This window comes from Rhinolophus sinicus, chromosome 15 (genome assembly GCF_057876585.1).
Source record: "Rhinolophus sinicus isolate RSI-liver-muscle chromosome 15, RSI-T2T, whole genome shotgun sequence".
Classification (NCBI taxonomy): Eukaryota; Metazoa; Chordata; class Mammalia; order Chiroptera; family Rhinolophidae; genus Rhinolophus; species Rhinolophus sinicus.
The window spans coordinates 41,750,333-41,763,714 of NC_142515.1; the positions used below are offsets into that span (position 1 = coordinate 41,750,333).

Here is a 13,382-nt window from a genome sequence, read left to right on the forward strand (position 1 = left end):
AGTAATTTTTATTATGTGCAAGCAGATTATCCAAGTCTTACTTTGTTATTTTTTATTACTTTTAAATCTACTTTTTGAATTCTTTATGGGCTAAAGAATCTGTAACTATGAGCTAAAAGAAAAGATATTTAAATTAAAACCGGCTGCCTTGAATCCCCAGGGGAGTGATGAACTAGCATTTTAATTACCGACAAATTTAATTATTCAACCCAGGTGTGAACCATCAAAAGTTTAGAGAACTCCTCTGTTTTAATGCTTTGCATTTGTATGAAAGTATAATACCATCAATTTCTAATATAGAATGCAGATTCAGGAAGCTGTCAGGTTTGTACAGTGGTTATATTATTTTGCTTTAACTACAAATTTCATAAGATTAAAGCTATCAAAATTAGACTGTAAAGAGGCATATGTACCACCCCAAAGTTAAGCCCTGTTGATATAGGGATTTTCACCACTTTAACTTTCTACAAGTCTTTTCCTCCATTATTAGAATTTACCTAAACGCTGTTTTTTTGGCAAAACTGTAATGAAATGAGTAATTTCCTTAATAGAAACAGATTTGTTATGTAAAGTTACAGAATTGTATAACTATACCTATTACCACTGCTCTTGTGACTCTTCAAATTTAATGAAACTACCTAGTCAGTATAGCATTTTTGGACTTGTACACGTTCTATTAGTCCTCAAAATAATAAGACCCACAAAGACACATGGCAACTGACAAGCTTACAATTACTTTTGTATTGATTTAACTCTAGTAAAATATCAAAATATTTTATCTCCTGGAGGACAACTTGAAAATACACTAGTGAAATTGAAAGTTAGGACCAAGGGCATTTTAAAAACCTTAATTTGGACCACATTTCCATTTTTATCATTACAGTGAATGTTTTTAGAGCCTTATTGGGACAAGGCGAGCCAGTTTGGAAATGCTTTGGTATTTATGTTTTGATTATATTTCTGCATTCACTAAGATCGGCTTACCTATCTACTGTCTACTTAGCTAGACATGCTATTACAGGTAATAATACGCTTATAAGTAATATCACTTATGTATACCTTTTACATACACTATTATAAATATATACGACTTAGAAGAAATAAATACATTTATCTGTTGTATTGTCTTTCAGTTTTGATTGCTTAGCATGATGGTTCTAAAATATTCTTTCTACTTGTTACAATATTATATCATTTTAAACTATTTAGCTTTTGCTTCATCCAGACCACACATCTTACAAATTTTGCTGTATTTTGAGATAACATTGTATGTTGAATATATGCCACAAAAGAAAGATTAAATTACCTTTATTCCTTTTTTACCAAAGGAAAATATATTTGGCACATGTGACATCTATCTTGAATTTTGAAAAACTAGAATTTTCTAATGCAGGACAAGCACTATTTTAGATGTTTAATCAAGGGTCAGATAGTGACAGAATGGGTTGCTGTGGTTGCAGTTTATGCAGAGTCACACTATAGTGCCCTCCTGTGGAGGTTTGGTTAAAACTTCATTTTTGTGCCCATGAAGAATGATTTTCAAACTAAGTGAAAAACCATTGCATTCAAATTACTGAAGTTCGATATAGTTTAGTCATTCTTTTCATTGGTAACAATGTTAAATTACTTTTAAAATGTAAAAGCATTGACATTTCAGAAGATTTGCAGTTCAACATACAAAGTAAAGCATGTTGGCTTTTTATCTACATTTCTTAATTATTTTATTAAAATGGATTTTTCCCTGATTTTTTTCCTTAAATAATTAATTAATAAAGAGGGAAGACCATAACCAAATCCTTAAGTAGGAAGATGAATTCTTCAGCTACGGCATTTTTAGATTTATGTAATAAAAAGTTTTATTGTTAGAAGCATAAAGACTATAACTTTTTTAAGTTACAAAAGAAAAAATGACCAAGTTTAGTCTAGAATATATATTACTCATTTATATTTGCCAAAAAAATATGCAAAATGTGACTTTTTCAAACTCAAGTGTTTTTTTCCCACTTCAAGATTTAAACTTCCTTTCTGAGGATAAATTAATGTTACCTATTAGGTATTTATTTCAAAATAATTTAATTTGTTTATTTTTCCTCTCAGTTCTAAATCTTCTTTTACTCTTAGCTTAAGGGACGTGGCAATGTGAAGTTAATTACCATATGTGGCATGCACACATTGGTATATATCCCAAGACATTTTTACTTTTGGTGGATATTTATAATCAAGTTCAATGCATATAAAATTCTCAGATCAGTGGATTTAGGTGTCCAATATTTCCTGTTGTATTTAGTCTTTTCCTCCAGTAGCCCACTGCTTTGCGTACCAACCTTTTCCATTTGCTAATACTAAGGATACTTGCTAACTACTCAAAACCTAAAGCCCACCTTCCTTCTTAAATGGGCAATTAAACACGTGTTAAGAACCACTAGAACCTAATTAAGATTTTCTTGAAGAAGTAGGAGTGGGAAAAACACTAAGTATTGAGACACATACCAGAAAGCTATCTGTAGCATTTTATGTCAACAGCAAATACAGTGAGTGGATTTTTCTCTCTTCACGTATTCGTAAATCTTTTTAAATCTATCTCCTGCAAATGGGAAGGGAAAAACGCTGGCTTTTCAGAGTTTAAATGTCTGTAATTACAGACTACTAGGTAACTGGCCACGTTCAAAACTAGAGAAGTAAGTGGAGCTCTTTCTGAAGCAATAGCCGTGATCAAAGAGATTATAAGTAAGCTCATCCAAACTAAAAGTGTTGGACAAAATTTTAAAAACAAAAGTAGGATGAGATAATGTGGAATGGAGTGGAGAATGGCGTTAGTTTCTTTTGGTAAAATATAGCTTAATTAGACCAGGTGAGATTAGAACCATAGTTGCGAAACTAAATCTAACCTAAAAGAAACCTTAAAATTTTAGATGAAACATGCTTAGTACTAAGCATCCTTGTTTTTCTATGTTCTAAAAAGAATCCAGAAGAACAAAATTTTCCAAGGTCAGGAATATAGGGATTTCCATTGACAAGCAATGGTGAAATCTAAGGTATCTTTGTAGAACAGTAAAATAAATGGTGAAAAATTGGGGCCCAGCCAAAAAATTCCCCTCGATGGAATCCAGGATAAACCCCAAAGCCATTTACAAAGCAAGCATTACATAGTTCATAGTCAAAAGGGAACATGTAGGGATCAGAACACAACCTCCTCAGAGAGCTAATTCAGTATCAGCAGTAACATGATACCTCTTTCTAGACTCCAGGCTGGCCTGAGAGCAGTTTTCTGTCAATAAAATCAGATAAAGTCAGGGAGGTGAAATTATCTAGGTAATGGTAATCCTTAAATCTTGAGTCCTAGTTTCCCACCAGAAGCCCTGGAGCAGCCAGATTTAAACAGAGAGTCAAATCAGTCTGGTACCAGTACAGCTTAGTTACCCACCACCACCACCACCACCAACACACACACACACACACACACACACACACCATTTCTTGAGCTTCTACCATGGCACAGACCCTGGAGGTCCTTTTGAAAAGATGAAGGCCTTGACTTCAGGTAGTTCACTGTTGTCATTATCTGTCACTTAAGTTCCTTAAAGGAAACTTGTTTTTTTTTTGTTTTTGTTTTTTTAATCCTCGATTTCTTTTTCCCTCTCTACTCTGTCTATGATATGCGCTGTGGCAAAACTGCTCTGAATGCTTGATAAAAGTTGGGAAAGAGAAGAATGGTAACCAAGTCAGATAAAGGATGGCAGAAAGACAATTTGAAGAGATGCTAACATTTCTGACTCAACCTTTCCTATAGTGCCTTCCTTTCTGAATATTGGGTTTTCTGTCACTTTAACAGCTGAATGCTATCCAAATACACGACTGTCACTACTTTATATTGTTAACAAATATCCACTTTTTAAAAGATTTTTATTATAAATATAGCTAATATACAACATCATATTAGTTTTGGGGATACACCATAGTTATTCACCGTTTATATACCTAAAGAAGTGATCACCATGATAATAAGTCCAGCATAATATGACACCACACTATGTTATCACAATATTATTTCCCATGCTGTATATTACATGCTCATGACTTATATGTTTTATATCTGGAAATTTGGACCTTTTATTCCCCTTCTCTTTTCCCATTTTTATATTTTTCAATTACAGTTGAAATTCAATATTATTTTATATTAATTTCAGATGTACAGCATAGTGGTTAGACATTTATATAATTGAACAAGTGATCCCCCTGACTAGACTAGTACCCACCTGGCACTATACATAGCTGTTACCATATTATTGACTATATTCCCTGTGTTTTGCTTTACATCCCTATGACTATTTGGTAACTACCAATTTGTACTTAATCCCTTCACCTTTTTCACCCTGCCCCTCAACCCTCTCCCATCTATCACCCCAACAAATCTAGTACCCATCTGACACCATATGTAGTTATTACAATATTGTTGACTATATTCCTTATGCTATACCCTACATCCCCATAACTACTTTTTAACAACCAATTTATCACTATTTCTTCAAATAGGTTCTCAATCCTTTGCTTTCCCTCTTCTCCTTCAGGTACCCCAATGATACAAGTGTTGTTATGCTTTATGTTGTCCCAGAGGTGTCTTAAACTACCCTCAATTTTTTTAATTCTTTTTGCTTTTTGATGTTTCGATTGGGGGTTTTCTGCTACCTTGTCTTCCAAATTGCTGATTGAACCGTCTGCTTCATCTAGTCTGCTGGGGATTCTTTCCAGTGCATTCTTCATTTCAGTTATTGTATACTTCACTTCGGACCGGTTCTTTTTTATGGTTTCTATGTCCATTTTTATACTTGCTTTCTATTTGTTGAAGTTCTGTCTAAGTTCCTTGAGCGTCTTTATAACCACTGTTTTGCATTCTTTATCTGGTAGGTTGCTTGCCTCCATTTTGTATAGTTCTTGTTCTGGAATTTTATCCTGTTCTTTCATTTGGGACGCATTTCTTTGTTTCCTCATTTTGGCTGCCTCTTTGTGTTTGTTTCTATGTATTAGGTAGATCTGCTTTGTCTCCCAGTCTTGGCCGGGTAACGTTATATAGTCGGTGCCCTGTGAGGCCCTGGCACAGTCTCCCTGGTCACCTGCTGCAGGTGCTCCAGCAGTGTCCTTTGCATGGCTGTGTGTGCCCTCCTCTTGTAGTTGAGCCTTGATTGCTATTGGCACATCAGTGGGTTGGCATTGGCCCTCAGGCTAATTGGCTCTGGGGTTTGGCCACGTCTACATCTTACAGGCTGCTGCTCAGGGAGCTTACCCCATGAGTGGGATTTGCCCCAGCAGTGTCTGGTGCCTGTTGAGACTGCCCTCTGTGTGTGCCGCTTGTGGGTCTAATTGGGCAGTGCTTTGCTATGGTGTGAAGCCAACTTTAAGTATGTTGGTTCTCGGGCATCTTAGGAGGGGCTTCAGTGCAGACCCAGGTCACCCACTGCCTGTGCTGACTAGGAACCACCTGATAGGAGCTACAAAGTGATCCACAGTTGTTCACTACACTGCGTGCTAAAGTTGGAAGCACGTGGGAGAGGCCACATTGCGAACTAAGATGTCTGCCACCAGTACCAAGCCTGGGGTAGCGTCACAAAAATCCAGGACACCCCAAGGCCTGCTGCCAGCTGCCAGCTCCCTTGAGGTTCAGCCACTGATAAAGCCTCCTGTGGTATGCGAGTTGGTTGAGGCAGGGTCTCACGGAGTTATTAAAGTGAGAAGAGTTGTGGTACCAAGTTAATGTAGACTCTGGTTTGGTGCCAGTGCTGAGCCTGGAGCTACTCAGCAAAAGTCTCACAGCACACTGAGGCCAGTTGCCACCCATTTGGGGCCCTCGGACTCAGATATTTTCCAAGAAAGAATGCAAAGTGCCTCAGGCATTAAGGGAGCTGGGTGGGGCGGCAGCCCAGTGAGTCAGCAGAATGGGGCAGCGTAGCTCACCAGACCAATCAGATTCAGATTTGGCCATGTGGGGGTGGGCTCAACACAGGAAAGATGGCGCCCACCTGCCTCGGCTGTACAGGAGTAGGACCCCACAGAGGGCAAACAGCAACTGTCCATCAGCCCTCTCTTCAATGCCACAGACCTCAATCTGCCCTCCATTGTGTCTGACACTCCCCGAGTCACCACCCTTCTGCGGAAGGCCAAGGTGAGTGCCTGCGAGTGAGTGAGTGAATGAGTCTGTGCGAGGTCTGTTTAAGTGGATGCCTGGGTTTCCTGCAGCCTTCTGTCCCACCCCAGACAGTCAGAATCCCCACTGTTTTTAACAGTCAGAGGTTGTGGGGGCTCCTCTTCCTGGTACCATTAATTTGGGCTAGGAGAGCCGGGTGTGAGGTTGCGGTCCCTCACTCCTCTGGGGGGAGGAAAGGGCAGAAACTCCACAACTGAAATATCCGTCCTGATTCTCAACCATCACATGGAGGTTTGGGACCTGCCCGTTTTTGCGTCTTTACCCCTCCTACCAATCTCAATGTGGCTTCTTCATATTCTTAGTTATAAAACTTCTGTTCAGCCACTCTTCAGATGGTTGCCCAGGTTGATTGTTCTGTAATTTAGTTGTAATTTTAATGTGTTCACGGGAGGCAGCAGGCATAGTGTTTATGTGCTCTGCCATCTTGGATCTCTGTCTCAAATATTATCCACTTTTAATTTTAAAAATTAGATTAAAAACATTTTTAATGATAGCTTCAAAATCAAAATATTATATCATAGTTTCTCTCAAAATATTTTATTTTCATACAACACTAATATAAAAATTATTGTAGTATGAATTGTATTATATGTTAACAATTATATTGGACAATATATGTTGTAGCAGTTTGAATCTTTTTGCAAATTACAAACAGTAAAAACCTCATTAATTCAAACCCTATTATTATAACTTAGAACTTTAGATGTATCAACCTGGTCTAATAGTAAAACTTTAGTCTATAAAAGAACAGAGACTCATAATGTAGACAGTATTACATGGAGGCTGTTTTTAAATACCCTCTTGCTCTCTGAAGTAGGACAGGGTTTGAATTTGGCAGCATTCACTGTTTATATGCAAATGGACATTGCTGATTACAAATGAAGAGTTTTTTCCCCTCTTTAGGTCATTAAAGTAGATCCAGAATCTCTAGTTGTAACATTTTATTAGCAGTTTATTTCAATTACTATACCAGTGTTTTTAACAGGGGACCTGCAAGATAACTAAGACATGCATAAAATTACGTAGGTGTCTGTTTTCCTAATTTTCTCAATGATATAAAACTATAAATCCTTAGGAGAGAAGTTAATTCTTATAAACAGAGGATGCTTTGGGCATGAGGGCCAATTTCTCTGGGAATCCTTATTGAGAGGCTGCGAATTGCTACCACCTAAAAGTAAAACTATTTAGAAAATTTTCTATATTTTAGGTTGCTGTCAAGTTCACACTGGCTTTCCACTCAATTCATCCAAATTAATATTTGATTGATATATAAGTAACTTTAATTCTTCAGAAATTCGAGCTCTTTTTAAATTCAGTTTTAGGTAAAAACACTTATCTAAATGTTATAAATATAAATTGGGAAATTATGAAAAATAGGACTAGGATATAGCAATGGAAAGGAATGGACATATGTAAGAAAACAAGGAAAATTTAACATAGGAACTTATGATCATTTGGATATGAAAAACTAAGAAGTTAAGGTCAATCAAAATTCACACAGATTTGAGCAAGAGGATCTAAAAGTAATTGTGCCATTGACATAATTGGAAAAGACAATTTTTCATAACGATTTTAAAATGTGATGATGACTTTAATGTCAAATACATTAAGTTTAATGGTGATACTGGAATGACAAAATATAAACATAGTTTGAAATGCACGGCTGGATAAGTATATTCAAAAGGTCACTGATTGAATTGGAAGAAGGAACTCATATAATAATCTATGCTTAGCCATCTTTGGATAGTTATGGTTTCTACCACCGGATATGATATCATGATACAAAGGTGTAAGGTCCAAGGTCATTTTGCAGTGTAAGTGTGGGCCAGACCCTAGATGTGGGCAAGTAGTGGAGGAGAAACCAGATGTGAAATGTGTGGATCTAGAAGCTAGTCTATGGAAAATTCTAATAATTTTCAACTGGGTAAAATGGTATTCAAGTCTTGTAATAGGAGCTAAACAACATTTTAAGAACTCCAAAATATATTTTTGAAGACTTGGAATAAAAATCCAAGTGCAAATGAAATGCAAACATTTTCTTCAATAGATTTTGAATATACCATTTTATCTGCAATTCCAAAACCTTTTAGAATATTTTAGTTCAACACGTGAGAAATTACAGCGTCTGATTTGGACTTATATTCAAAGTACCTCCTTTTTCATCTTTAAATTGATTTATTAAAGAACTGAGAAAATTTCAAAATATAGTGGAATATTAAATAAGAGCAATACAGGTAAGCAATTAAATAACTAGAAATTATTCTAACATCAATGAGTAAATTTTAACTCCAGAAATTCAGATCATACCAAAAGTGGTAATACAAAAATAGGAAGAAATACATTTGAAATAGAAGCAATAACAGGCTTCTAGATTGCTTGATAGTCCAATTAGTGAAGAGGAGTGAATCATATGAACACATTGTAAAAAGATTTAAACTTCTTGCATTGTTATTTAAAAAAAAATGACACCACTTAAGATGACTTCAAATTTATATATACCTGTACAATGAAGACATCAACACAAGTTGGTTAATTAGTGCCTTCCCTTTAAGGAGTAAAGGTTACTTTAAATTGTTCATTTCATAAGAGAACATGAAGAGAACCTTAAATCTTGCAGTTCATATATGAAGGAAACTTACTACAGGATTTTTGAAATTTGACATCAATCCTAAAATGTAAATGGTGTTACTGATAATGAGTTATGAGGCTGAAATTTTCCTAAACTATATCAATAATAAAAACAATTTCTATTAACCAAGCTAGAGGAAAGACTAAATATTTCTATTCTTTCTATGAAAAAGAATATTACAAAATTGTTATCATCTGAAGAGCTGATTTCTAAAGCCCAAACAGTAGACTAAAATGTGTTATAGATATAGGTCAGTTACTAATTTTAGTTTATTTTTCGTGATATTTGTGGAATTTGTCAGCTTTTTAGTATATGTAATTTTTGTTAATTCTATATATTCACTTTTGTGATTTCCATATATTCGTTTTTGTATGTAATACTGTATCATAATTTGGCTTCAGACTCCACAAAACCTGCTCTGGCCGCTCTTTGTACATGGTTCTTATTGGGTAAAGCAGGGAAGCCAGTTAGAAGGTGATGGCTGTGGTATGAGTGGTTTGGAAAGGGTGATGGCAGGGAAGGTAGAGAGAAGTAGATTTCAGATGTATTTCAGAGCAGATACGACAGGACTTGATGAAGAATCGGATGTAAAAGGTTAGGGAAAAGGAGGAATCAGGGATGCCCGCCACCCCAGGATTCCGCTTTGAACATCTGGGTGATATTAGCACCGTCACCTGGAAGACTGGGGAAGGGACAGGTTTAAGGGAAGATGGAGAGTGTTTCTTTGGACATATTTCGTTTGTCATTTCTCCACTATACTGCACTGCCTTCCACGTTTCCATGTTATACCTCATATGACCGTCAGGCCCACATTAGACTATCAACTCCAAGAGGGCAACTGACTGTTCTCTGCCCTCACGAACATAAAATTTTCATTCAGTTGAGTTTAACATGTGTTGCACAACCTATATATGCGACATGCTCTACCAAAACTAGATTCAAAACCTTTGAATCAAACTCCACCTACAAAAAAAAAAAAAAAATGCAAATGGATAAGAGCTCAGGTTCAGAATGAAATAGACCATGAAATGTAGAATGAAATATCAAGTTAGCACCTTAGTGCTGTCACCTGCTAATTGTAGGCTGATAACATAACCTCTCAGAGCCTCTTCTTTCTCATCCGTAAATGAGAATGATTATCCTTATTTCATAGGATTATCACAAAGTAAAAATAAAACAATATATACAAAATGCTTATCACAGCACCTAGCATACACGAGCGCTCGATAAATGGTAGGATGCACTTGCATTTGGTTTTCATGCCAATGCAGATAATATCTATAGCACAGACATCACAAAATCGGTGCATTAGAAAATGTTAAGAGAGAGAAGTTACATTTTTGGCATAAGAATATATCTTAAATATAATTTCAGGAGAAGATAATAGATTTCTGCACTCTTCCAGTCCTGAAAACGGGGAAGGAGACTAAAAAGCACGATAAGCAAAAATAGAATGAATTTGCCCAATTCTTTACTGCACTATTTAACCTCTGCTTTCTTAATCATATGCACAGCAGGAGAAAGGATGTGCTAAAACAATTCATGTGTCATGAACAAAGCAGCTGCCGATTTTAGCTCAAAAATCACACTAGGAAAACCACCAGTTGGAAGTAAAGTAATAAGGCCAAATTTATTTTTTTAATTGAGTCTTGAGTTACAAGCAACCCTTTAATTACATTAATCAAGCAGGCTTCCTCTTAGCAAATGATGAGGAAAATACATTGTTGTAACTTTTGCTAAACTTGTTTTTTAAAGTGCTGGATATTATTTGGACATACAGAAAACAAATCCCTTGATTTTTCATTTTTTCCTCAATTGTTTCTATATAGATATAGCAAGACAAACATACACTTACTTCTAGACATGACTTACTCTAAAAGACTATAAATCACATTTTAAGTTTAAAATATTTACATTTAAGTATTTAAAATGTTAGCACTCCTCAAACAAAATTTTGTTATTGTTACACTTAAACACCATAATTTTTATTTTCATTGTTCTGATTTTAAAATTGTTGATATATGTTCCCACAAAATCTCCAAGAAAATGGACTCTACCAATTTAATGATTTGATGATTGTCAAAAAATAGGCTCTACTTGATCCATTTCACAGGTGAAAAACCTAACACATATAGGAAAATAAATGACTTGCCCAAAGGTGGTATAGTTATTAAATACCAGAGCCGGGACTAAACCCAGGCCCATCTGACCCCAGCTCTTCACCAACACTGTGTGCATCTCTTGTCCTGGAATCCTCTCCTTATGTCTCTGCTTTAGTACGTGCCTCTTCCCTCTCTGTCTTTCTGGCTGGGATTTTTTTCTCTTTATCCATCCCTTTCTGCGTGTTAACCCCTATTTATCCTTTAAGATTTAACAGAGGCACCATCTCCCCTTTGTGCTTTCCCTGAATTCCTTTCTCTCTTCCCTCCCACCAGAATGAAATATTTGTCTTTCCTCTGTATTTCTAGGACATTTCACATACACTTCTAATGATTATTTAATTCTGCAAATTACCTTGTCTGTCATCCCTACCAAGCCCCCCGTGTGCAGACTACAGTGTGACCTCCTTGAAAGTCGAATGTGTGTTGGTTGTCCCTGAATCTCGAGGACCTAGACAGTGCTGGGCTTGCAGTGCATGCTCAGTAAAGGTACCCTTAAAATTACTGTATGAATGACAGTTTTGAGAACACAGAGTGCCTTGTTTTCTGAAAAAATTGTGAAAGCTTTAAGCAGGAGCTTGTAGTTAAGCTAAATGTTTGAAGACATATAGGATTTATAGAGGAGAGGAAAGAATGCTAAAATTTAAAGGAAGGTATTTGTAATAAGCCCTGAATTGAAAATTTCCAAAATAAAACATCATTACAGGAAATGTGAGGAAACTTAATCATATTTATGTTGCCAGTCATACTTTGAGAATACAATAATTAATATTTTATAGTAAGAGGCCTAAGAATGGACCATAAACATTTTATGTTTTCTGGCCTTTAAAAATTATTATTGCCATGTAATTTACACTTTGTTCAAGCAAGTACAACAAACATGGCATCTTTTTAATCATTGTCACCAAGCAGCCCAGCAACAATTCATTTGATCTATTTCTTAAATGAGGCTTGTTTGAGCCAGATGGTTTGTCTCAGATAACTAAGAACCATCTTGGTTTGTGATGAAACAGAGCTAGTTCAGCAGGAGCCACTCCTGCGTTGCACTGGCATATCAGCCCTCCTCACGGTAGGAGGCGCTGACGAGCCAGCACAGATATTCTCAGAAAGGAGGTACGGTCAGCCCTGGTACTTAACTCACTGCTGCACAACAATCACAGACCAGCTTAGGATCCATCTAAGAAACAAATGCAAACACCATAGTTGTCTTAGTAAGAGACTGGAATTAGATAAGGCCAGTTATTCAATAAAGTTGAAATAAAATATGGCAAACACTTTGGAAGGGAGGTGCTGGCATATGAGTTTTAATTTCCAAATGCACACCTATATTCTGCAGACTTATATTTAAGTAGATCAGCCATTTGCTTCTTTTTTCTTGGATTAATGTCTAGTCCTTTGAAAGAGTAGCAGCATTTAGTGCTATTCCTGTGTGCATGTAGTCAGTAATGTTTGTCAAGAGGTTTGGGAGGAAAGGACAACATAAATGTCAGTAGTTATTAATATTTGGATTTTTTATATTTAGCTATCAAATGTGTTTTCCATAATCTATGACCAGAGGTCTATTTGTGTCCCTCTGACTATAAATATTTTAAGTAAAAATAGCCATTAACAGTATTTTTTCTGTTCTTCTCTATAATCAAAGCAATATTTATCAGCAATTAACAATTATGCTTAACTGAGGTTATTTTAACATGTCTTTTACATTTAAATGATTTAATGTCACTCATCCCTCTGGCTTTGGGTAATTATTACGAAGAGTAGCTAGCTGACACATACCTCACCATGCCCTTTGCTTCCTTGCTCTTCTCTTTGTCTGGATGATTCCCTAACTGGTACATTATTTAGTGGTCAGCTAAATAAAGTCTGACTAACTCAGTAGTCCCTATTCTAGCCCAATTGTAGCCATTTTCACATATTATTATAATTGATTGTACAGGTATTTGTATCCCCTGCCTTTTAACTTCACCTCTATACTGTAACCCCTGTAAAGGCAGAAATCCTGCCTATGATGTGTCTGCCTGGCTGGAAGGCATCCAGATCAATTGAATTGAACTGATACCTAAATCTTACATAAGAGGTAAAACTCTTCTTTTAAATATGTGATCTGGTACAACATAAATCTTACTAGCTCACAGCAAACCCAGCCTAATGTTTTTTTTTCACTTTCTCTTAAATAGTATTTCTACTCTATTTCCTTTGAAAGACCCAATGTATTAAAAAGTGTGTGTGTGGGGGGGTGAGGATTGGAGGGTGAGGATGACGAGATTGAAATAGTTGGGTTTGACCTACAACTGATTCTCGAGACTGGAATTCAAATTCTAGTTTAGGTTAAAAAACAAAATAGATTTGAGGGCTTCTTGCCACATGCCACATCCACTGACGCATTTTTTTTAAG

At 36.1% G+C, this 13,382-nt stretch overlaps 1 protein-coding gene across 8 annotated transcripts in view; it reads left to right on the forward strand.

Annotated features, from left to right (window-relative positions):
• CABCOCO1 (ciliary associated calcium binding coiled-coil 1) overlaps positions 1-13,382 on the forward strand; it is a 563,526-nt gene that overhangs the window by 503,783 nt on the left and 46,361 nt on the right. The window lies entirely within an intron of this gene.